This window comes from Vitis vinifera, chromosome 16, assembly GCF_030704535.1.
Source record: "Vitis vinifera cultivar Pinot Noir 40024 chromosome 16, ASM3070453v1".
Classification (NCBI taxonomy): domain Eukaryota; kingdom Viridiplantae; phylum Streptophyta; class Magnoliopsida; order Vitales; family Vitaceae; genus Vitis; species Vitis vinifera.
The window spans coordinates 16,667,454-16,691,048 of record NC_081820.1 but is presented as its reverse complement, the minus strand read 5'-3'; the positions used below and the strand labels follow the sequence as shown (position 1 = coordinate 16,691,048).

Below are 23,595 nucleotides of genomic sequence, written 5' to 3'. Positions count from 1 at the left end.
TTTACTTTTCAAAATAGTAAACTATTCTTGTAAGCTCTTCAAGAGTTCAAACAAAATCCAAATATTCCACATATACTATAATAATTAAAAATATTTCACATAATAAATATCAATGTTTTCAGAACCGGATCGATCATCGAACCGGAAAAATTACTGGTTCACGGTTCACTGGTCGGATCAGTGGTCGAACCGCGGTCGGACCGGTGATGTAATAAATGTATAATTTATATATTATATAAAACAAAAAATGATTATAAAAAATTACAAATTTTAATAATGTTTGATTTTTATATTTGATATATTAAATTAAATGATAAAGTTTAATATTTTAAATTTTATTAAATAGAAATATGTAATATTTAAGAATGAAGATATATTTAAGATGAAAAAATTTATAATATTTAATTTTATATTTTTGTCTTTGTATTTTATTGTTTTAAAATTATTCTATTAATTAATTTATATTATTTTTTATAATCATTATTATAAAAATAAACAGGAATTTAAATATTTACATTTCTTTAAAGATTTTATATGATAAAAATTTGAAATAAAAACATTAATCTTAGATTCTTATTATATATATATTTTTAACTGTATCATTTAATAAATATGGTGGCTCAATGGTTCAAACTTCAAAGGCTTCAAACTTTGAGATCCATCTAGCCCTCAAAGAAGCAATGTTTTGCCTCTATTTAGTCCTAGTCCCAGTCCCACATCGGAAACACATGGATTCTATGTGCTCTAAGTGCCCTATAAATACCTTCAACATCCAAGCCAAACAAGCCAACAATTTGGGCCTGGAAACATGACCCAAATTTAAGTTTTATAAGCTTGTCATTGGACTAGGCCTAGTGGCTTGGACCAAATTTAATTAGTTTCAGTTTTGATAGTATTGGGCGTGGAAATGGGCCTTTTAATAGTTAACAAATTTTTGTAACAATTATGGTCTGACCGGTTTGTAAAAAACCGGATGGTTTGTCCGATTCGGTGGTTCAACCGTCGGTTTGAATGGTTCAATATTGATTTGACCATGAAACGGTTTATTGAGATGGACCGAACCGGAAAGTTCACCGGTCGACGGTTCGACCAATCGGATAGGTCGGTCCGGTCCGGTTTTTAAAACAATGATAAATATGCATAAACAAATAAGGTGTTAAACATATACTTCTCATTTCAAATATTCATCGAGATAATTGTACCGCATGTCTTTAGATTGCTTAATCGATACAAGGATCTTTGTAGCTTAATTAAGTATATGCTATAATGTTTTGAATTAGTTGCTTTAGGCATTTGAAATCCTTTAGGGATTTTCATTTGTATGTCATTATCAAAATATTTGTATAAATATGTAGTAATGACATCCATGAGACGCATAACTTCTAAGACTGCTAAACAAATTAGATATCTAAATGTGGTTACATCCATCATAGGAGAATATATTTCCTCGTAGTCAATATCAGGTCTCTACGAGAAACCTTGAGTCATGAGTCATGAGTCATGTTTTATATCTCGTGATTTCATTTTTCTTATTGTATTTTCTTATAAATACCTATTTATATCTAACAAACTTGACAACTTTAGGTTTGGACTACTAGTTCAAATACTTTTTATTTTTTAATGAGTCTAATTTTTTCAGGATATATTCTTTCTATTTTAACCATTTTTTTCTATGTTGGCATCCTCCATACTCTATGGTTCAAGGTCATTATCATTTCTTATGATGTTAATGACCATTTGGAAAGATAATACATTATCTATAATAGATGTATTTCAATTCCATTTTTCTCTTGAATGTAAATAACTAATTGAGATCTCATCATTATTAGGTGCTTGTACCTTTTCAAGAGCTAATTGTACAATATGTGCCTCTCCTAAGGGTATTTATTTAAACTATGCCTCTTCAGGGGTTACTTGAGATTGATAAATCATTTTAATAACTTATTTTTAGATGCAACTTCTTCAAGAGTGCCACCTTTTCATATATCTTTCCTTATGTTTTCCTTTTGCCTTATGTTTTCCTCTTGTAGGGAATGTGTTTGTCTCTTTAAGGTCTATCACTCTTTATATGTGCTTTAGACTCATTATTTAATTGTCCTTCAAGGACATCAATTCGTATTGGAATATTCTTAGCAAGTAAAAATCATTTTTTCACTTTTTTTGCATCAATGAAAGCATTCGGTAGTTAATTTTCAAGTCCTTGCAAAAAAAAATAATATTTTGAACTTCCAGTTCACATTGATTAACACAAGGATCAAGATTCAAAGTTAATACATTCCAAATAATTTCATGCTGTTCTTTTGGAACTAGCTTTTCTCCCCTTAATGGCGGAAAAATTGTCTCATTAAATTAAAAATTTGCTTAACATGTAATAATATGCTTCAAAGATTCAAATATACTAGTCACTAGTTGAAGAAACTTCTAGTTCTTTAATGAATATCCATTTGATATTTCAAGGAGTTGATGCATCATTGTTCACCCTGAAGAACCAAGTTGGTCATCTCATATTCTTCTAGATTTGATATAACATCAAGTATCATTCATATGGATTCTTGTGCCACTAGTGTCATAGTATGAGCTCGTCTAGAGCTTTTAATCAAGTTTTCATAAATTGATATAATTAATAATGACATCAATCAACTAGTGACATAGTATGAGCTCTTCTAGAGCTTTCAATCGAGTTTCCATAAATTGATATATACGGTAATGTCATCAATTATTACATATTGTACAATTAATGAGACAAACATCTTAGAATATACTTATTAAGTAATCAATATTATATGTAAATAAAACATAAACATTTTTCATCATCAATCAATTAGTAAATTTTATCATTAGGATTTCTAAAGAAAGTTATAATAATCTAGGTTATGTTAACCTTCTATTTACTAATCTTTTCTTTCTAATTTTGGTGAAAGTCAATGAAATGTTTGATCGTATGACTAGTATGCATCAACAATCATTTTTTGTTCAACTATGGTAGGTTTATTATGCAAACCTAACCTTTTTTTTTTTTTCATTTCATTCCACAACTTCTGGTGGTAGGGTCTGAATTTCTTTTCGGGAAAACAATGACCCTCATAGATTAAGAAGTTATTGTATACTGGATTTAGATCATATTCTAGTCTATAATTGTATTGCTAATCGGTTACATTCACTTTGGGGAACAATTCCAATCCGATTAGAAAAGATTGGTGGTTATTAATGAAAAACTTACTATTCTTAATTACATCTAGTTATAGTGAACTTAGAGGAGGATTGTAGTCTTTTAGTGGACATATCATTCTTTTATATTATTTTAAAGAACTAAAAGACTATTATATTTTAATTACATAGAGATTACATACAATAACAAGCTAATAGAAAACTAAAAAATATTTAAATAAATTTATAAATGTGAAACATTTAACCAAGCCTTTTCATGAAACATCATGACTATTTTAAAAAATGAAACATGAAAATTATAGATCTATATATTTAAACCTTCATATCTAATAGAAAGAATACTAATGATACATTCAAATCTAATCATAGAAAATTAAGGATTTCAATAATTGAATTTTTTTAAAAAAGAGAAAAATTCATATTTCATAACTTTAGGCTATAAAAATATATAAAATTCTTGTAACTCTAGGTTATAAGTGAAACAACAATGTTTATATCATAATACTTATAATAATCTCTATTTATGTATAACATATTGTGGACCCCGTATTTTGGCTTGATGCGTTCCCACTCGATGGCGAAACTCTTTTTTTATTTATTTATAAAAAAATAATCTATTATTTAAAAAATGACTTGGAGTTGCCACTTATTTTTGTTTTATTTTTTTAAAAGGATAAACAAAATAAGAAAGAAAACCCTAAGTGTGACTCCTTATTTGGAAAAGGGGGTTTGTGAAAAACCAAATCGGAGCTCAACGATCAGGTTACTTGTTGGGAAGGTACGGTAAAGACCGTAGCACCCCTCTAAGTCCCTAAAAATAGGTCTCTACTAATAAAATGAAGCACGTGTGACAATTGATTGATTAAACGTTGGTACCAAAAAGTGATCATACATTGGGAGCCAAAACAAAGCACGAAGAATGGTCAAAGTGAGAGTGGGTGTGTACCTTGGCAGCGACCGAGTAATGCGCCATCATGAAGTGGGGTTAGTGCACAGGAATGAGCATAAAATATATCACATGCATCACCAAACAGAATATGAAATCACCAATGACACACATGACATTTCACTCAAGTTCATTTTTATTCCAAGTAAACCTTCTTTGATGTTGGACCCCGACCAAAACCCAATTTATCTTGCATGAATTGGTCTTACAAATTTCATTATTTTGGAATTATGAAAAATTCATTCTTATTTATGTAAAATCAAGAGAAACAGAAGGTTATTTGAAAACCAGAGTGGAATTAAAACTGTTCGAGGGAAAACTGGAAGTTTGAAATTTATTTGAAAATTGGAGTCTCGAAAATTATTTGAAAATTGGAGTTTTGGGAATTAAATTTAAGAATTGGAATTTTGGAAACCAAATTTGAAAGAAATTGGAAATTTTAAAATTATTTGAGAATTAGAGTTTTGAAAATTAAACTAAGAAATTGGGACTTTGAAAATTAAACTTGAAAGAAATTAGCAAATTATTTGAGAATTGGAGTTTTGAAAATTAAATTTAAGAATTGAAATTTTTGGAGATTAAATTTGAAAGAAATTAGGATTTTGAAATTTATTTGAGAATCGGAGTTTTGAAAATTAAATATGAATTTTGAGTTTTTGGAAATTAAATTTGAAAGAAATTGGAGTTTCGAAAATTAATTGAGAATTGAAGTTTTGGAAATTAAATTATGGAAATTAGAATCTTGGAAATCATTTGAAGATGGCATTTAAATAAACAAATAAATAAAATAATAATAATAATGATAGTAATAATAATAATAAGCAAGTGTGAAAATTGGTATTTTGGAAATTGGAAATTAAATTTGGAAATTGGAATTTTGAAGAATTATTTGAAGATGGAAATTTCAAATAAATAAATAAATAAAGGGAATAATAATAATAACAAAAATAATAATGATTAAATAAATGTGAAAATTGGAATTTTGGAAATTGGAAATTAAATTAGGAAATTGGAATTTTGAAGAATTATTTAAAAAAATGGAATTTTAAAAATAAATAATTAATAATAATAATAATAACGAAGATAATAATGGTTAAATAAATAAATGTGAAAATTGAAATTTTGGAAATCGGGAAACAAATTTGGAAATCGGAATTTTGAAGAATTATTTAAAGATGAAAATTTTAAAAATAAATAAATAATTAAGTAAATAAATAAAATAATAATATCGAAAATAATAATGATAAAATAAATAAATATGAAAATTGGAATTTTGGAAATTGGAAATTAAATTAGGAAATTGGAATTTTGAAAAATTATTTAAAAATGGAATTTTATAACGAAGATAATAATGGTTAAATAAATAAATGTGAAAATTAAAATTTCGGAAATCGAAAATTAAATTTGGAAATTGGAATTTTGAAGAATTATTTAAAAATAGAAGTTTTAAATATTAAGTTTGAGAATTGGAATTTTGAAAAATTATTTAAAAATGGAAGTTTGAAAATTAAATTTAAGAAAATGGAATTTTGAAGAATTATTTGAGAATGAAATTTAAAAATAAATAATAATAATAATAATAATAATAATAATAATAATAATAATAATAATAATAATTAAATGTGAAAATTGGAATTCTGGAAATTATTTGAAAATCGAAGTTTTGAAAATTAAATTTTGAAAATTGGAATTTTGATGAATTATTTGATAATGGAATTTAAAAAATAAAATAAAAATAAAATAATAATAATAATAATAATAATAATAATAATAATAATAATAATAATAATAAAAACGAAAATAAAAATAAAGATGCATGTCTAGTGGAAAATGGTAGGAATTCATTCATTAAAATTCTCGGTTGGAAGAGATGCTGGCCCACTGGTGAGCCATGATAATGTTGTGCTTCCAAGCATTCTTACACCCAACAAACATGGAAAAATTAACCCAAAATGCACTTCTTACCCATCAACCACCAGAGTTGGAGCCCATAGAATCTAGAAAACTGCAATGGAGAAATGAATGCAAGGTTGTGCACGTGCCAATAGCCATATCCTTCTATCGCAAGAAATACATGTGTAGAAGGACATTCTGCAGTCCTTAAAAATTGCCATTTGTGGAGTTTTGGCCCAACATTTGGTGATATAAATGATAGTTATCATTGCCAAGATCCCACTTGCTATGGAAGGAACTCTTCAAATTGATAAATGGTAGTTTTTTTCATTCATACTTTCATTCGTTCATGTACAGAGTATATATAGAGGGTAATCACCATTCTAAGAATGTGAAAGAATGATACAAGGAAAGAATGATATAAGGAAATAACAACTAATATCCTAATATCTCAACTTTCCTAATATCTCAATATTCCTAATATCTCAATATTCCTAGTATCTCAATATTCCTAATATCTCAATATTCATAATATCTCAACTTTCCTAATATCTAAACATTCCTAATATCTCAACACTAAATGATATAAGGAAAGCATTCCTAATATCTCAACACTCCCCCTCAAGTTGGTGCATAGATGTCACACATGCCCAACTTGTTTAAAAATTTTGAGAACACTTGACTTGAGACAGCTTTGGTAAGGATATCGGCCAATTGATCTTCTGATCGAATCTTAGGCAATTCCACAATCTTATCATCCAACTTTTCCTTAATGAAGAATCTATCCACCTCGACATGCTTTGTACGATCATGTTGTACTGGATTATGAGCAATGTCACATGCGGCTTTATTGTCACAAAACAATCGGATTGGTTGCCTAGATAGGTAACCTAAATCCTGTAAGAGGAGTCTTAGCCATAATGCCTCACAAAGTCCTAGAGCCATACCTCTAAATTCCGCTTCTGCACTTGAACGAGCGACGACATTCTGCTTCTTACTTTTCCATGTCACAAGATTACCACCTACAAAGGTAAAGTAACCAGATGTAGATCGCCTATCATCCACTGCACCGGCCCAATCAGCATCAGTATATACTTCTATACTCTGATGATCAACATTTTTAGCGAACAAAATTCCCTTCCTAGGAGCATTCTTCAAATACCTCAAAATACGCATGACTGCATTCATATGTTGTTCTCCAGGATTATGCATGTATTGACTCACTACACTCAATGCATAAGCAAGATCTGGTCTTGTATGAGCTAAGTACATTAATCTCCCCACAAGTCTCTGGTATCTTCCCTTATCTGTTGATACTTGATTAGGCTCAACACACAATTTCAGACCTTCTTCTATTGGTGTATTAACAGGTTGACATCCCGACATTCCAGTCTCCTGTAAAAGATCTAAGACATACTTTCTTTGAGACAGAAAAATTCCTTCACTTGATCGAGAAACTTCAATCCCAAGAAAGTATTTCAGAGGACCTAGATCTTTCATTTCGAATTCTCTAGATAGATAATTTTGCAGAGCTTTTCTTTCTTCAGGATCATTTCCTGTAACTACCATGTCATCCACATATACGATGAGTGCCGTAATCTTACCATGTTGCTTTTTTAGGAATAAAGTGTGATCTGAATTACTTTGACGATAGCCAAAAGCTCTCATTGACTTTGTGAACCTTCCAAACCATGCTCTCGGGGATTGCTTCAACCCATACAATGACTTCTTCAATTTGCACACCTTCTGACATTGATTTTCTGACACCATGCATCCTGGTGGAAGATCCATATATACTTCTTCAGATAACTCACCATGCAGAAAGGCATTTTTCACATCGAATTGTTGTAATGGCCAATCTAGGTTTGCAGCTAAAGACAATAATACTCGAATTGTGTTGATCTTAGCTACAGGTGCAAATGTCTCTGTGTAGTCAATTCCATAAGTTTGAGTGTACCCTTTTGCTACCAGTCTTGCTTTAAATCGTTCAATACTACCATCTGCCTTGTACTTCACAGTATAGATCCAACGACACCCAACTGGCTTCTTTCCTGGTGGACATTCTACGAGTTCCCATGTTTCATTCTTCTGCAATGATTTCATCTCTTCATTCATGGCTGCTTTCCACCTTGGATCAGCTAAGGCTTCCTGCACACTGTTAGGAATAAATACAGTAGATAATTGATTTACAAATGACTTATTTGATTCAGACAAACGATGGGTAGACACATAGTTGCTCATGGGATATTTGACTTTAGTAGACAATTCAGGTTCATATGTGGGTTTAGGAATACCTCTATTATGACGATATGGTAACCGTTTCATGAATGGATCAGGTTCCAAATTAAGAACACCCTCAACAGACGACGATTGGTTTGGTATTTCAGTGAAGACATCTTCAGACCCAAATTGTTGACCACTCATATCCAACTCACCCATTTCCTGGTTCACTAGTTCAGATTGTCCAGATTCATCTTCTTCAGAGATATGATAATCATAATCGAGAGTCTGAATTTACTTATGGTACTCCCCCTGAAGTTCAGACTCAGATGAAAAATACATTGAATCTTCATGAAACACCACATCCATTGTAATATACATTTGTCGATTTGGAGGATGGTAACATCGATATCCCTTTTTGTGCAATGCATATCCAACAAACACACATTGCAATGCATGAGAAGTTAACTTGGTGCATTGGTGCTTGTGTAGATGCACAAATGCCACGCAACCAAAAACACGAGGAGGTAGATTTGGGACGGTTGGGGAAACTACGACATTAGTAAGAGCTTGGAGAGGTGTTTGAAAGTTAATTGAGCTAGAAGGTACCCGATTGATCAAGTATGCGGCAGATGTGATTGCTTCTCCCCAATAAGATATCGGTGTTTTTGCTGCTATCAAGGAAGCACAAACAACCTCTAACAAGTGTCGATTTTTTCGTTCAGCGACTCCATTTTGCTGGGGTGTATTGGAACAAGTAGTCTGATGAATGATGCCATGTCCTTCCAAATACTTTTGAAGATCAGAACTTTGATATTCTCCACCATTATCACTACGCAGAACTCGAACCTTTGCATTGTACTGAGTTTCAATCATTTTATGAAATTTTTGAAACAACAAGTTCACTTCATCTTTGGTCTTCATCAAGCATAACCATGTCATTCTGGTACAATTATCAATAAAAGTAACAAACCAACGTGAGCCACTCAAAGTTGGGACTTTGGATGGGCCCCAAACATCAGAATGTATAACCATAAAAGGAAACGGACTTTTATTCAAAATTAACGGAAACGAAGCACGATGGCTTTTAGCCAATTCACAAATATCACAACGGAAACCAGAAATATCACTCTTTGCAAACAAACTAGGAAACAATTTTTTTAAATAACCAAAGGAAGCATGTCCCAGACGTCGATGCCACAACCAAATTTCAGACTTTTTCTTCTCCCCCTCAGATCCATCTGCCATCAAGGCTTGTTGCAACTTATTTGAATCCTTTGATTGCAAGTCCAAGTAATAGAGTTTTCCCCGTTTAATACCACAGCCAATCGTCTGTCTTGTTTGGATGTCCTTAATCACACAAAATTCAGGCCAAAAAATGACAATACAAGATAAGGCTGTAGTGATTTGAGAAACTGACAAAAGATTGTAATCTAAAGATGGAACAACTAAAACAGAATCCAAATTCAAAGTATCAGTAAGAGTTAAGGATCCTTCCCCAATGACTGGGGTTGTGTTACCATTGGCTGTGGAAACAATTTTTTGTGAGGAAGGTCTAAGGGGTGAAACCTGTCTAGAATCAAAAGTCATATGATCTGTAGCACCAGAATCAATTATCCATGCACTATTAATAACAGGTGTAAAAGTATTTAAAAACTTACCACCATGATCAGTAGCGGCTACCAATGCAGAGGCTTTCTCAGCAACATTAGCCTCTGTTTTTATTTCGGCAACAGTTGCAGTCGAGGTTTTCTTGGGATCCTTCTTCCGTTGATCACAATTATTATAATTAATAACAAAGTGTTGATAGCCTAAACATGATCTAAAGGTCCATGGTTCAAACCCTCGGTTCCTTATTGTTTTCCTGGTCATACCAAGAGTCGTTGCTTTGAAATTGTGGGATATCCAGACTGGTGGGACCAGTCTTATTGAAGTGAGTGCATTTGAAGGTTGACTTATCAATATTAGGGCTTGTCTTAGGATGGTTGATCGCTGTTGGACTACCATAGCGACAAAATATCCAGGATTTCAGTTCCATGGCTCTGATACCATCTTCAAATTGATAAATGGTAGTTTTTTTCATTCATACTTTCATTCGTTCATGTACAGAGTATATATAGAGGGTAATCACCATTCTAAGAATGGGAAAGAATGATACAAGGAAAGAATGATATAAGGAAATAACAACTAATATCCTAATATCTCAACTTTCCTAATATCTCAATATTCCTAATATCTCAATATTCCTAGTATCTCAATATTCCTAATATCTCAATATTCATAATATCTCAACTTTCCTAATATCTAAACATTCCTAATATCTCAACACTAAATGATATAAGGAAAGAATGATATAAGGAAAGCATTCCTAATATCTCAGCAGGAACAACCACACTTTTCTTCACATCACTACCAAGCAGCCAATTTGCAAGCACTTGGCTTCCAATAAAAGATGCAGACTCAAAGAATGTCATTAACCAGAAAGTATCAATCAAAATGTAACGTATGTACCCAAGCTTATCATGTTCAGCAACCATCCATGTTTCGAAACTGAATGAAAATATTGAAGTGGCAAGATAAGCAGATATTTGCTACCCAAACACTAGGTTGCAGGGTAATCCTCCTCCATATGCTAGCCGAGAGGTGTAGAACACAAAATGACAAACAAGCTTTCTTTTGATGGATTAAATCGCAAAGCATGCCTAAGAAAGCACTAAAGAAAAAGACAACTAAATATCCAACACAGAGAGACACCATCAAGTTCCCCCATGTGAATCTCACTCCCTTTAGCGTCCAACATGATCGCAACAGCAAAGCCCTTCTCGGGGGTACAAATAGGCACCAGAACACAGAGTAAATAGCAAGGGAGCAAGCATAAAAAATAGAGCATCAAATGAACCAAAGAAAACATTGACCCGAACCTCATCTCATATTGAAGTCAATAAGCTTACGTATAGGTGAAAAAAAAAAACATGTAAGAATAAGATCCAAAGATATGACTCAGACACCCAAAGGAAAGCCGAAAAGAAATTAGATCACTCTTACACAAATATCATATAAAGAACAAGACATGGATTATTTATAACACAGTCACAAGAACACAAAGAAAATCAAATGCGATAAATATGTGGTCCAGTAGACGCACCCGAAAAGGCTCCCCTCCAGCGAGACTAGCTAGGTATCAAGCTGCTCTACTTCATCCTTTCTGCTCCAGACCATCCGCAGCTTACTCCAAAAAACCTTTCTTCTCTCTAAAAAAAGATGCATCTGTTCCCCCCCTCGTTTCTCTCAAGGCTTCCCCATTTTCTTCCGTTTCCCTTCCTCTCCAAGCTTCTACCAACCCCCACCCGTTCCACTACTCCTTGCTAAGAAGAAGTCTAATCTCAACCACCACCATGGCAAGGTGGTGGTCCCAGCCACATGTCCATCCATGGTGCTTCATGGAAGCTGTCCCCCACTTCAAATGAAATGCTCTCTGACTCTCCTGGGTGGTAAAAAATAAAAAGAGAAGAAAGAAGAGAAAAAAAAAAAAAACTTTGGTTTAAAAAAATGGGTCCACATATATTTTGTTTCACATATATGACTTAGGTCATAAATTTTTTATATGGCTTTTGGCCATGAAAGATTATAAAATTAATTGTTCCACATAGGTTTTAGCGATGAGAAATTATATAATATTAACATTTTTTTCTGTATAGCTTTTAGCTATAATAACATAATAATAATAATAATAATCTCTATAGTTTTCATTTATAGAAAATATATTCATACTTTCTTTCATAGAATTTTAGGCTATGAAAATATTTTACATATTTTTTTTCAAGATATAAAAACACATACAAAATTTTTTTCCATATAGCTTCGTGCTATACGAATATGCAAATTAATTATTTATATAACTTTAGGCTATAACGATATACAAATTATTTTTCATGTAACTTTAGGCCACCAAATACAAATTATTATATTACTTCTAATTATAAGAATATATACTTTCCTTTTCTACATAGGTTGATCATGATAAACAATATTTCTCATAAACTAACAAGACAATATTAATTAAAGAATAAATTTGTCAGAACTTCTAGTTAAACAACAAAATTTTAAAAATTGTCTACATGAGTCCTACTATGAAATAATTATCAGTAGAAATTTTTCATAACTTCTACCTTTAAGAAATTTTCTATATAACTTTTGGCTGTACAAAATTAAAATATCAATATTTTCAAGTTTCTTCTTTGAGTATAGAAAGTATGGCTTATATAGCTTCAGTCTATGAAAACATTTTCTGTATAATTTCTACTATACATTCTATTTTATTGTAACATAAATGTATAAATTTATACATAACTTCAAGTTATGAAATATTCATTGTATAGCTTCTGGTTATAAAATTTTGTTTTGTATAACTTTCGGTTATCCAATATAATTAAAAGAAATTAAAAACTAATATCTTTCATAGTTTCGAGTTATGATTATTTTGTCAAAACAAAAAATGTGCAAATTTATACATAACTTTAGGTTGTGAACTATTCATTTTTTTAGATTTGCACATAACTTCATACTATGAATTATTTATTATATAGATTTGTATATAACTTCAGGCTATGAACTATTCATTTTATAGCTTTTGACTATATAATATCATTTTGTATAACTTCCAGTTATACTGCATAATTAAAAACAAATAATTAGGAATCATATACATAACTTCTGGTTATGTATTTATAATTTTGTAATTTACCCCATAACTTCTGGTTATAAGGATTGTACATATATATATACATATATATATATACATATATATATATATATATATACATATATATATATATATATGTATATATATATATGTATATATATTTTATAACTTTTGATAATGATTTTTTTTCATGATTTTTGACTAGAAAGAAAAACATATTCTCTAAGTAATATTTGTACATATTTATGTATTCAAATAAAATAAACGAAATAGAAAATCAGAGGGTAATTTTATCACACATAAATAAAATAGAAAATTAGAGTACAAGTTTATGACATACCTTTCATGTGAGAAAGAAGAGAAAAAGTCTTTCTATTTATTTTGTAGAGACTATTCATGCTGATAATGTGCTATAACAAAATGGGAGAAAAGGAAGAAAACAAGAAAGAAATGATGAAATGCATGGGAAAAACGTACTGAATAGATTTTCATTAGGGGTCCCTCCATTTTATAGGAAGTTACAAAAGATATATATAGACGATCATTCACAAGTTACCAAGTGATACAAAATATCATATTTTATAAAAAATTTATGTTTATTCTTTTATTGCTATTTTGAAAATTTGTCCTATTTACTAGTTAAATTTTTATATAAATAAATTTAGAAGTTTTTTTTTTAAATATTATAAATGGATTTTCAATTATGTAACTCGATGAACCCGAGCTCATAAAAATGAGGTTGGATTAAGCTTGGATTGAGTACCTCGAGTTAGAGTTTGGGTTGGATTGAACTCAGGTTAATTGTTTCTATATTCAGGTTGGGCTTGGGTTAGTCATTAACTCAACCAACTCACCCAAGTTGCAACCCTACCCTTTCTTGATATGCAATATGAAGAAAAAAGTGAAAGAAGTCAATATAGTTAATCTAAATATGATGGAGAAGACGTATATGAATGAAATATAGATGGAATAAGTGAACACCAAATAATCAATATTTTACAAGAAATGATAATGACCGTTATTGCTTACAAAGCTAGAAAAAAATATTGATCATATGATTGCACAACATCTAGATGATTCACTATGCAGTTAAAACAATGGTTGGATAATATTCTCAATCATCAAGAGCACACATATACATAATAAATGCTATAAATAAGAAGATCAATTACAAGATGTTGTAAATACTTTAATGTATGTAATAACCAAATACTTTTGAGTAGACTTCTATTATTTCAAGAAAGAACCTCAAAAATTCTTTCTAATTTGAAGTGTAAAAAATTGGAAGATTTTAACTAGTATAATTATGTCTTTATCACTAAGGTTTTTACTATAATAGATGGTAATCAACCTTATTGGAAAATTAGATTTATTGATAGTCTTCCAAGAGTACTTGCAGAAAGAGTCAAACTTATAATTGAAGAAAAATTTTGATGGAGTAATTCCTTATGAAGCCTTAATAGATGGAGAAGTCACTAATTACATAAATTAAGCAGCATGATTTTTATGTTCTTTGTTAAAAATTCGTGCAAGAATTCAAAATAAATTCAAATCAAACAAAAAGGAGTTAGGATCTTTTTATGATCGATTGGTAAGGGTATGAAATTTTAACTCTTTTCCTTCAATATCTCAAAGAAAGAAAAAAGGAAAAAATATTTTAGATTCAAAAGGTAATACAAAAACCATAAAAGCAATACTTCAAAGAGAAAAATGAAACACAAGACAAAATTAAAAAATATAAACAAAATTCTAAATTTAAGACTCTTATTTGCTACAAATGTGGAAAATCAAAACTCTAGAAATATCAATGTAAAGTAACATAACAAATTCAAAACTTACACATAGGTGAAGATTTGAAAAATCAAATGTTTAATTTAATAAGTTTAGATATTAGTAATGAATATTTTATAGAAACTAAAATACAATGAGAAAACTTAAACAATACAATATTATAAGATTCTTCCTTAGATACTAAATCTATCAAAGAAAGTGAATGTGAACATATAAGACCATGTTTTTGTAGCATAAAATTGTTAATGTACTCACAATGGACCAAAATCTATTTCTAGAAATAATTGACAAAATAAATAATCCAATGATTCAAAGAAGATGATATATTACAATTTTTTTAAAACTTAAAAGGCAAGAGTTATAAGATAATAGAGTTGAACAAACTTATAATTTAAAAACTATAATAGGAAGATTTGCAAAAAGAAAAACTCTTTCATCAACACTTCAAGATTTACAATATGAAATAAAAAGAGAGAAAATCCCAAGTAAAAAGATTAAAGAAGAAAATTAACAAATTATTTTAAAATTCTTAATGCTAGCATTACATAGTTCTTACAACATTCAAGAAGAACAACTTTAAAAACTAATGAAAACAAAAAACAAGAAACTATATTTTGAATCAGATATCAAGAATATATATACATAAATGACATGTATATATCAATTTTATGATAACAATTATGAATTAAGAACAATTGCTCCGATAGACTCAAAAGCCAATCTTAATTGTATTTAAGAAAGATTAGTTCCCACACAATATTATGAGAAAAACTAATGAGCGATTATATGGAGCCAATTCTAAAAAATTGAAAATAATTTACAAGATTTTTGGAACCTATATTTGTAATCAAAGTTTTTGTTTGAAAATAACATTCATATTAATAAAGACCCATGATAAAAAATAATATTAGGAAGTTTTAATATTCTCAGTATTAATAGATTAACAGTCTCAAATATTCTTTTATACTATTAGGAAAAATGGACCCATAGTTTCAACACTAGGATTAGATTTTTGGGACATGAAATTTATCAAGAAACGATTAGACTAATTAAAAAATAAATAAAATTTGTAAAAAAAACTTCCTATGAAATTGAAAACAAAGATTTTTAAGATGTCTTAATTATGTGGCAAACTGTGTAATTAATAGACTTAAGAAAAATTCTTCTCCCTAAACTCCAATTCATACTGAAATAGTAAGAAAAGTCAAGACTGAAGTTAAACAATTACTTGGTCTAAATATTTTAGACTCAACCATCAAATAGTTTAACTATCAATAATATAAGATTGCTTTCCTTAGAAAATAATGAAAGATAGCTCAGCAAGACAACTTCCTTGACAAAATAATGAAACACAGCTTAACTATCAATAATCCAAAATCAAGATTTCTTTATGAAATGTAATAAGATAAGAGGTAACTACACACCCATCCTTTTCTAAACAAGACAAAAACTCCATTGGTTTTGCAAAAGGAGAAAAGATTATTTCATGAGACTCAAAATGACAAAAGAATAAAGAAGTGACAAGATAACTGAACACCTTCATTGAATCTTTCACAACACTCAAAATGACCACTATAAGAAAAAAGGGTAATAATGACGTTTTTTAGGCGTCAATAAATGTATATGATGACGCTTCTCGAAAGTGTCCTTTTCGCCTCTGTCAAGGAATGGGTGTAGGCAACCATGTCGCTTCTCGAAAGCGTCATCTATAAAAGAACTTACATTGACACTTATCCAAGTGTCATCTTTCCAAAAGCATGACATTCTTGAAGTGCCATTATTTTCACCAAATTTTCAATGTTGACACTTTTAAAGCGTCTTTAATGTTCATTATCTTTGATGCTTTATAATGCATCATTGTTGATCTACCTATGTTAACACTTACACTAGTGCCAAGGAATGTCCAAAATATCATTTGTCTATTTTGACACTCAAAAAAGTGTCATCTTCTGTGGATAATAATATTGAAATCCCTCTATTGAAATGATATATTTTGTATGCCCTGTTATATATAATTTTGGCTACATGATTATTTATAAAGTACAAAACAATAACTTCAATATTAATAACTACATTTTCCAAAAGAAATTGAATAAATTTGGGAATAATATCATGATAAAGAACTAATGTCTATATAGTTAATTAATATGCAAATTTGTAAATGTATTAAAATATTTACAAGCATATTTTCCAACTTCAACATAAAACAAGTACACATGTACCAAAAAACAAGGTCTCTAAATTCCTTATCAAAAATAATATTACAAGAAGAAGAAGAAGAAGCCATAAGTATTTCTAGCCAAAAGTATTTCTGTTGGTTGCATATCCACTCCTGAACTTGAAATCTTTTACCTGTATACATTTAAAAAAAGAATTAATAGAAGAAACAAATTATGATTAGTTAATATACATGCAATGAAAGTTAAATTTAAATCTATAAATGGCCCATGAAAGAAGTGCAAATAAGAATAACTTGGTATTTAATGAGATGTTATGCTTCAATTAATGAAGATGAAAAATTGTTTAATTTGACACTTGTTTATAAAATATTAATAGACTTTTAGTTCATTATTAAGTTAGAGGAAACAAGTTAGACTTTCAATTGTATAAATTCTACAATATGGAATGTAATATAATATTTTCTTATCATGTCTAACATATGAAACTCATTTCTCATTAATAAATATATGAAGATACCAATAGGTATGGTTTATAATTAGTTTCAATCATAAATCATCATATCTAGTAATATAAGACATTTAATATCAACCACTTGTAAATGCCTTAATTTCTTCTTACAACTTTCCTATATTATCAAATTTAGTTGACTAATAACATTCCATAAGGAAAAAAAGAGTATTAAACTAAAAATTAATAGAGCAAAACCAAGGAAATAGAAACCTACAAATCATTGGTTGAATGTCATAATAACAACCATTCTAAAACTTGCCTTTATTTCCAATTCCAAAATTATAACCAAAATATAATAATTAACCCTACACAAAAAAAGCTCTCTACCATCCCTCCATCCAACAACAACTTCTCTAACAACAATAACAACTTCTCCATACAACAATAACAATTTCTCCATGTAACAACAACAACAACAATAACAATAACATTGATGATCAATGGTGATAATTATATTAGTAATAATTTGAATTGTTTAGTCCAAACATATAACAATAACAACTTCTCTATGCAACAACAACAATAATAATGACAACATTGATGATAATCATATAATAATTTGATTTATTGAGTTCACAAATTACATGCTTCTTCTTCATACAACAATAACAAACATAACTTCTCCATGTAACAACATTGGTGATGATGTAATAATTTGATTTGTTATATTGAAATAGTTTATGTATAAAACTATTATCTTCTATTACTATGGAGGAAGAAATTACTTATCATGAGATGAGAACATATGAGAATCGTCAAACTGTGATCTACAACTCTTACTAGACTGAAATGAGGGCATCTGCATACATAAGATGGTAATTAAAGAAATGACAATAAAAATATAATAGGAAAACAAATGTGTATACCAATTGACATATGTGACCCTAAGAATAATTACAAAAAAATTATTATCAATAGTTAAAACACAAAGCAAGAGATTAATCAAATACGGGACAAGAGACCATTAACATCAATAATCCATTAAATCTTTAGTATATCCCAAAAGAAAATAGAAAAACAAATCAAGTTTGGGACAAGAGAATATCAACATCAATAGTCCATTAAAATATTCAATTAGGCATCGTCTAATAGTAATAGACCTCATCGAATGTGCAACATTGACAAAGGAAGGTTTTTTGAATTCCAATTTATCTTAACAGTACAACAAACATAATTAATAGCATAATCAATATATAATTAATAGCAAGACAGATGGGCATTATCATCCTTACAAGAGAGTAGTATAAGTTATAAAGAGAATGGGATTTGGTTTTCTTCCTCATTTTCTATTGGAAATTGGAATTATATTTAGGGGGTTCTGGATTGGCTGTAATAATTTTTTTCCATTACGTTCTCCACGTATCCATTAAGCAAAGCAGAAGTTTACAAAAGGGACACTATTTTTGGTTATTATAATAATTTATTTTCACAAATTTATTATAATTATAAATATTCTAAATAGCTCCAAATTTATTTTCAAGGAAGCATTTTTACAAATATTTTTTCACACAAATCATAACATAAAAAAATGGTAATAAAGCTAGAACCAAATAAAAATCTAAAACATGGTCTAAAAGAGGATGATTCCAACTCAAAATAGTAATGGAAAACAAATTCTAATAAGGATTACCAATCCTTCTCTATGTCTACACCAACCATTCTTAGATATAAGAGGAGTAGAAGAAAATTGGAAGAGAGAATGGTATGGAAAGTAGAGATATGTTTGAGAAAATGGGATCCATGGTGGGGCATTGATGGTCATGAGGAGGTGGTAGATGTGTTTGAGGGAGTCCAAGTACGGTGGATGTACGGAAAACAGAACCCCTATAAGAAGTCAATTTCAATATAGGTAGCTCACAATTATTTATGCTAAAAATTGGAAACTTTCTTTAGGGGTTTAGCAAAATGGAGTGTGTTTAAAGATGTGAGAAAAATGGATATATTTAATTTATATTTTTTTTATAACAAATTAATGTTTGTTTCTATAGTACACTTTTTATTTTTATTTTTAAAACTAGAAAATAGTAATAATATTTATATAAGATAAAAAAAAAACTCTTAAAGAATTACCTTGAAAAAAATAATAAATTTAAAAAGTAAGATATAAAAAAATTTACTATCTCAAACTCTAAAATTTCTAAAACTTTTTTTTTCTTTAAAAAAAAAAAATTATCTTGAAAAAAAAAAAAATTTTAAAAATTAAGATATAAAAAAATTTACTATCTCAAATTCTAAAATTTCTAAAAATCATTTTTCTTTAAAAAAAAAAAAAAAGAAAAGATAAATATCTATGTTTCATACACAATATTCTATTTTTATATAAAATTTCTAATTTGAAAAACAAAAAGTACTTCCAAACGTAAACTTAATTTAGAGGTTTCTTTTGCTAATATAAATCTAATTAATTATTTTTTTAGTGTTAATAATACTTTTCACTATTAAATATAAAATATTTTGAATAAACTAAAGAAAAGGGTTTTTTTAATAAAACTTTTTAAAATCTAGGTAGGAAAGAAAATGAAATCAAAGAATGAGGAAGGACACAACCATATATAGTAGCTGACAAGAGTGACAAATTATTAGGACGTCTTTTTTTATCTAAAAATTCAAAGAAGATAATTTGAAGTTTTCCCAAGGGTCCAGGTCGGATAGGAAATTTGTAAATACATTGATTAAGCAGAATGGTTGATTGATAGTATAGAAAAGTAATATGGTTTCTAGACTCATATTTGCTAGGTTTAAGTATATGGAAAGAAGGCTTATGTCTCTCAGGCAGCATGGATCATTATAGAGACTACACAAGAAAATATTCTTTTTGGGTCTGCCATGGATCCATACAGATACAGGGAAGTGATTGAAAACTATTCCCTAGTGAAGGACATCGAGATGCTTCCATTCAGTGATCTCACTAGAATAAGAGAAAGAGATGTTAATTTGAGTTGTGGACAGAAGCAACGAGTTCAACTGGCACGTGCATTATATTAAGATGCAAATGGATATCTCTTGGATGATCCATTTAGTACAGTTGATGCACATTCTGCAACTAGTCTATTTAATGTAAGTGTAGTTTTCTTTCCTAGTGATTATGCTACTAAATTTTATTATTTTTAGAGTGAAAAGCTAATGCCAGTTATGGCCAAGAATATGTAATGGGAGCTCTATCAAGCAAGACAATTATGATAACACTTGGGAAAATGACACAAATGGAGGCAAGGAAGGAGCTCTTACCAAAGATGTCATCCCTCAAGTATTTGTCATTAAAATGGTGCCCCTTAGAAATATATCAGCCAATGTTCCCTACAAATATTACAATTTCTCATTACTAGTTGCATTAAAGTAGAGATACTATTCAAGAACACAAAAAAGAAAGAAACCTAAAAGGGAAAGAGACCAAATGGTTGCCTAACAGAATATTATTAGAGTAGAACATCGTTTTCTAACTCAACCAAGAATGGTAGAGCACTCCTTTTTAGATTTAAGAGATTGGAAAAACCTTTTTGGTTGATGAATGAATTAAGCAACAGGAAAAATTTGCCATGCCCTCATTTTGTGGTGTCTATAGAACAAATAAAGTAAAAAAAAGGAACTCCGACTCCAAACATAATAACTCCATTAATTCTCAAAAAAAAAAATAAAAAAAAATCACCTACATGAGAGTGCTTTTTAGGAGACACATGACTTTGGGAGATAATATATTGTAATCTACACATAGAAACAATTTCAACATTTCATGCAGAAAAAATTAAAAAACACTTCTCTATGCCCAACTTGAATAGAAAATCAATGGAAAAGCTCTTCTCCCACTGTTTACACATTCATGGAAATTTAAAAGCTTTAAACTCCAATGGAGACAGTACGGATGATCAGGGAGTTCAAGTGCAAGCCAGAGAACGACCAGACCAAGAAGAGGTTAAACCAATAAAACTATATGAGGCAGAGGGTGGCCAAAGCTAAGGACCAGCTGGTAAAACAACAGAAGAAGAACAGGAGAATAGAGATGGAAAACCTCATGTACCAGTGCCAGGCTGGGGAGAAGGGGTTGCAGGATATGAGCATCAAAGATTCTAGCGATTTGATGTGGTTCATTGATGATCGGTTGAAGGCAGTGGGCCACAAGATGGAGTACTTCCATCATCAGGCACCCCAACCAGGCGGTGCTGCTGCTCCAGCTGCAGTTCCCGTGGCCCAAAAGACACCTCTAGAGGTGGTTCTTGAGTCACTTGAGAATCAAATGCTAATGGATGTAGCTCCCAAGCCTCCGGACAGTCTGGTCATTGTGGGGTACCCAGAGGCCAAGATACGATGCATCTTGGTCCTTACGGTCATTATGAGGACCCCAGTTTCTGGGGGCATCCTTTCTTCACTTGAGGATTTGGCAGTCTGCGTCCCAAGTTTTTCACTTGAGGATTTGGCAGCCTGCGTCCCAAGTTTTTTTTGTCCAGACGCAGACCACATATGAATAAATTGTAGCGGATCTGTAGTTTCTCTTTTGAGTGTCTCTGTATTCCGTACTGTTTCCAATCAAAATTTGAATCTTAATGAATACGGTTATCAACTTATCAACTTTTGGAGCATCATCCTCCCAACTCAACTTCTGTTTTTGAATCATCAAACCAAGTTCCCACATTCTATTAATCGAGAAAACTGAAAAATTCATGAGAAGGGACCAAAAATGTTAAATCTCCAAACAGGCTAAAGGGTGTCCGATTGTTATAAGTTTAGTTGTTTAAGAAACACAAATTTAGGAGGGAGATAGTCATAGAAAATAAATCTAAATCCTGCATTAAAATTTGGTCATGATCCGCATTAATCACGGGGATATTCCCTTTAAAACAACAGCAATTTGTTGTTGGTTACAAAATGTTGAAAAGATATGTGAATTTCATTTTGCTTTTGGGCACCCAGTGAATTTCATTCTAGTAAATAATGAAATGGAAATCTCTGGTTTATGCATAGACTCAATAATTAAAAAAATAAGATAAAAATAAATTTAGCAGAAATCAACCTTAGGACGATCAGAATGATAAAAACTCTTCACTTCTCCACATCAACCAATGTCTTTGCCACAAGCAAGGCTCATGGTGATAAACCAACAAAAATAAGATTGAAACAGAAGGATACTCTTACCCATGGGGACAATGTCTATGCTAATAAACTCATTTTTTCTGAAAGACTGCACTAGGGAAATCCACGTCATGAAGAACAGAATCTCAAACTTGCCATTGAAAAATCTCCTGACACAGGTTCAAATTGTTGTGTCAATCTCGCTGACTTGAATTCAAACCCTAGAAGTATTGTTCAAAACCACACAACGCATTTTTAAATCAAGCCTAAAAGATCAATGAGAAAACTAGATTTCAAAATCCCAAACACATGAATCTAAAATAACAAAACCCAAACATAAAATCAAAACCGAAATCAATCCCAATAGATTTCAGAAACAACAAATTAAAAGAGTAAAGCACAAAAGGAGGAAAACACATATGAAACAATCTTCATACAAGCCCTAACATTAGATAAACCCAGAAAAAAAAAAATCAAAGCAGAGAGTTACCATAGAGCATCTCTGTTTCAAGATTAGAAAATGTTTAATGCCATTGATAACTAGTTGGCTAGTGGTGGACTTCAAGCTTTTCTATTTCGGCATTAGTAGCTCTCAACGGCTATGGTGAGAACAAAGAAATGAGAGGCTTAGGGTTTGGGATGTGAGGTTATTGATGATGAGGAGGATAAAGTTATGGGCTCTTGGGGGGTTAGGGAAATTGAAGATGGCTGAGAGTAAAGGCTAGGGTTTTTGAGATAGTTAATAGCTTTTTAGGGTGATAGTCCATAGATAGAAGATAAATGAGGGTATGAGAATTTATAGATTTTTAGGTGATACGGCGGGTGTGAGAATGAAATTTTAGAGGGAATTGTGTGTTTGGAAGAAATTTCACACATGCATATATAATGTTTTAGAACATGGCGCTTTAAAAATGCGACAAGGAAGAAATTATTTATTGACGCTTGAATAAAGCACCAAGGTCTCCAACATTTTGCAATCAATGACGTTTGTAAAAGGTGCCATTGAATAGGAGTGTCATTGCTTCCCCACAAAGCGTCATTGTTAATCAAGCCTTTAAAAAGCGCCAAGGTATGTTGCCACTTAGGTTAATATTGACGCTTTTAAAAAATGTCAAGGAAA

The 23,595-nt window shown here is 30.3% G+C and overlaps 1 long non-coding RNA gene and 1 pseudogene across 5 annotated transcripts; both read right to left on the bottom strand.

Moving 5' to 3' along the window:
* Positions 1 to 5,955: 5,955 nt before the first annotated feature.
* LOC132255297 (uncharacterized) lies at positions 5,956 to 11,027 on the bottom strand (annotated as a pseudogene).
* Positions 11,028 to 16,808: 5,781 nt separating this feature from the next.
* Positions 16,809 to 23,595, bottom strand: LOC132252718 (uncharacterized). Of its 5 annotated transcripts, none has more exons than XR_009464487.1 (6): positions 22,966 to 23,593; positions 22,539 to 22,645; positions 21,427 to 22,055; positions 20,640 to 20,708; positions 18,137 to 18,210; positions 16,809 to 17,072 (listed from the first exon to the last, which is right to left on the bottom strand). It is a non-coding gene; the product is annotated as an uncharacterized LOC132252718 (long non-coding RNA). The 5 variants fall into 5 exon arrangements; XR_009464488.1 differs by having other exon boundaries at positions 21,427 to 21,922; positions 22,966 to 23,592; XR_009464486.1 differs by having other exon boundaries at positions 21,418 to 22,645; positions 22,966 to 23,595.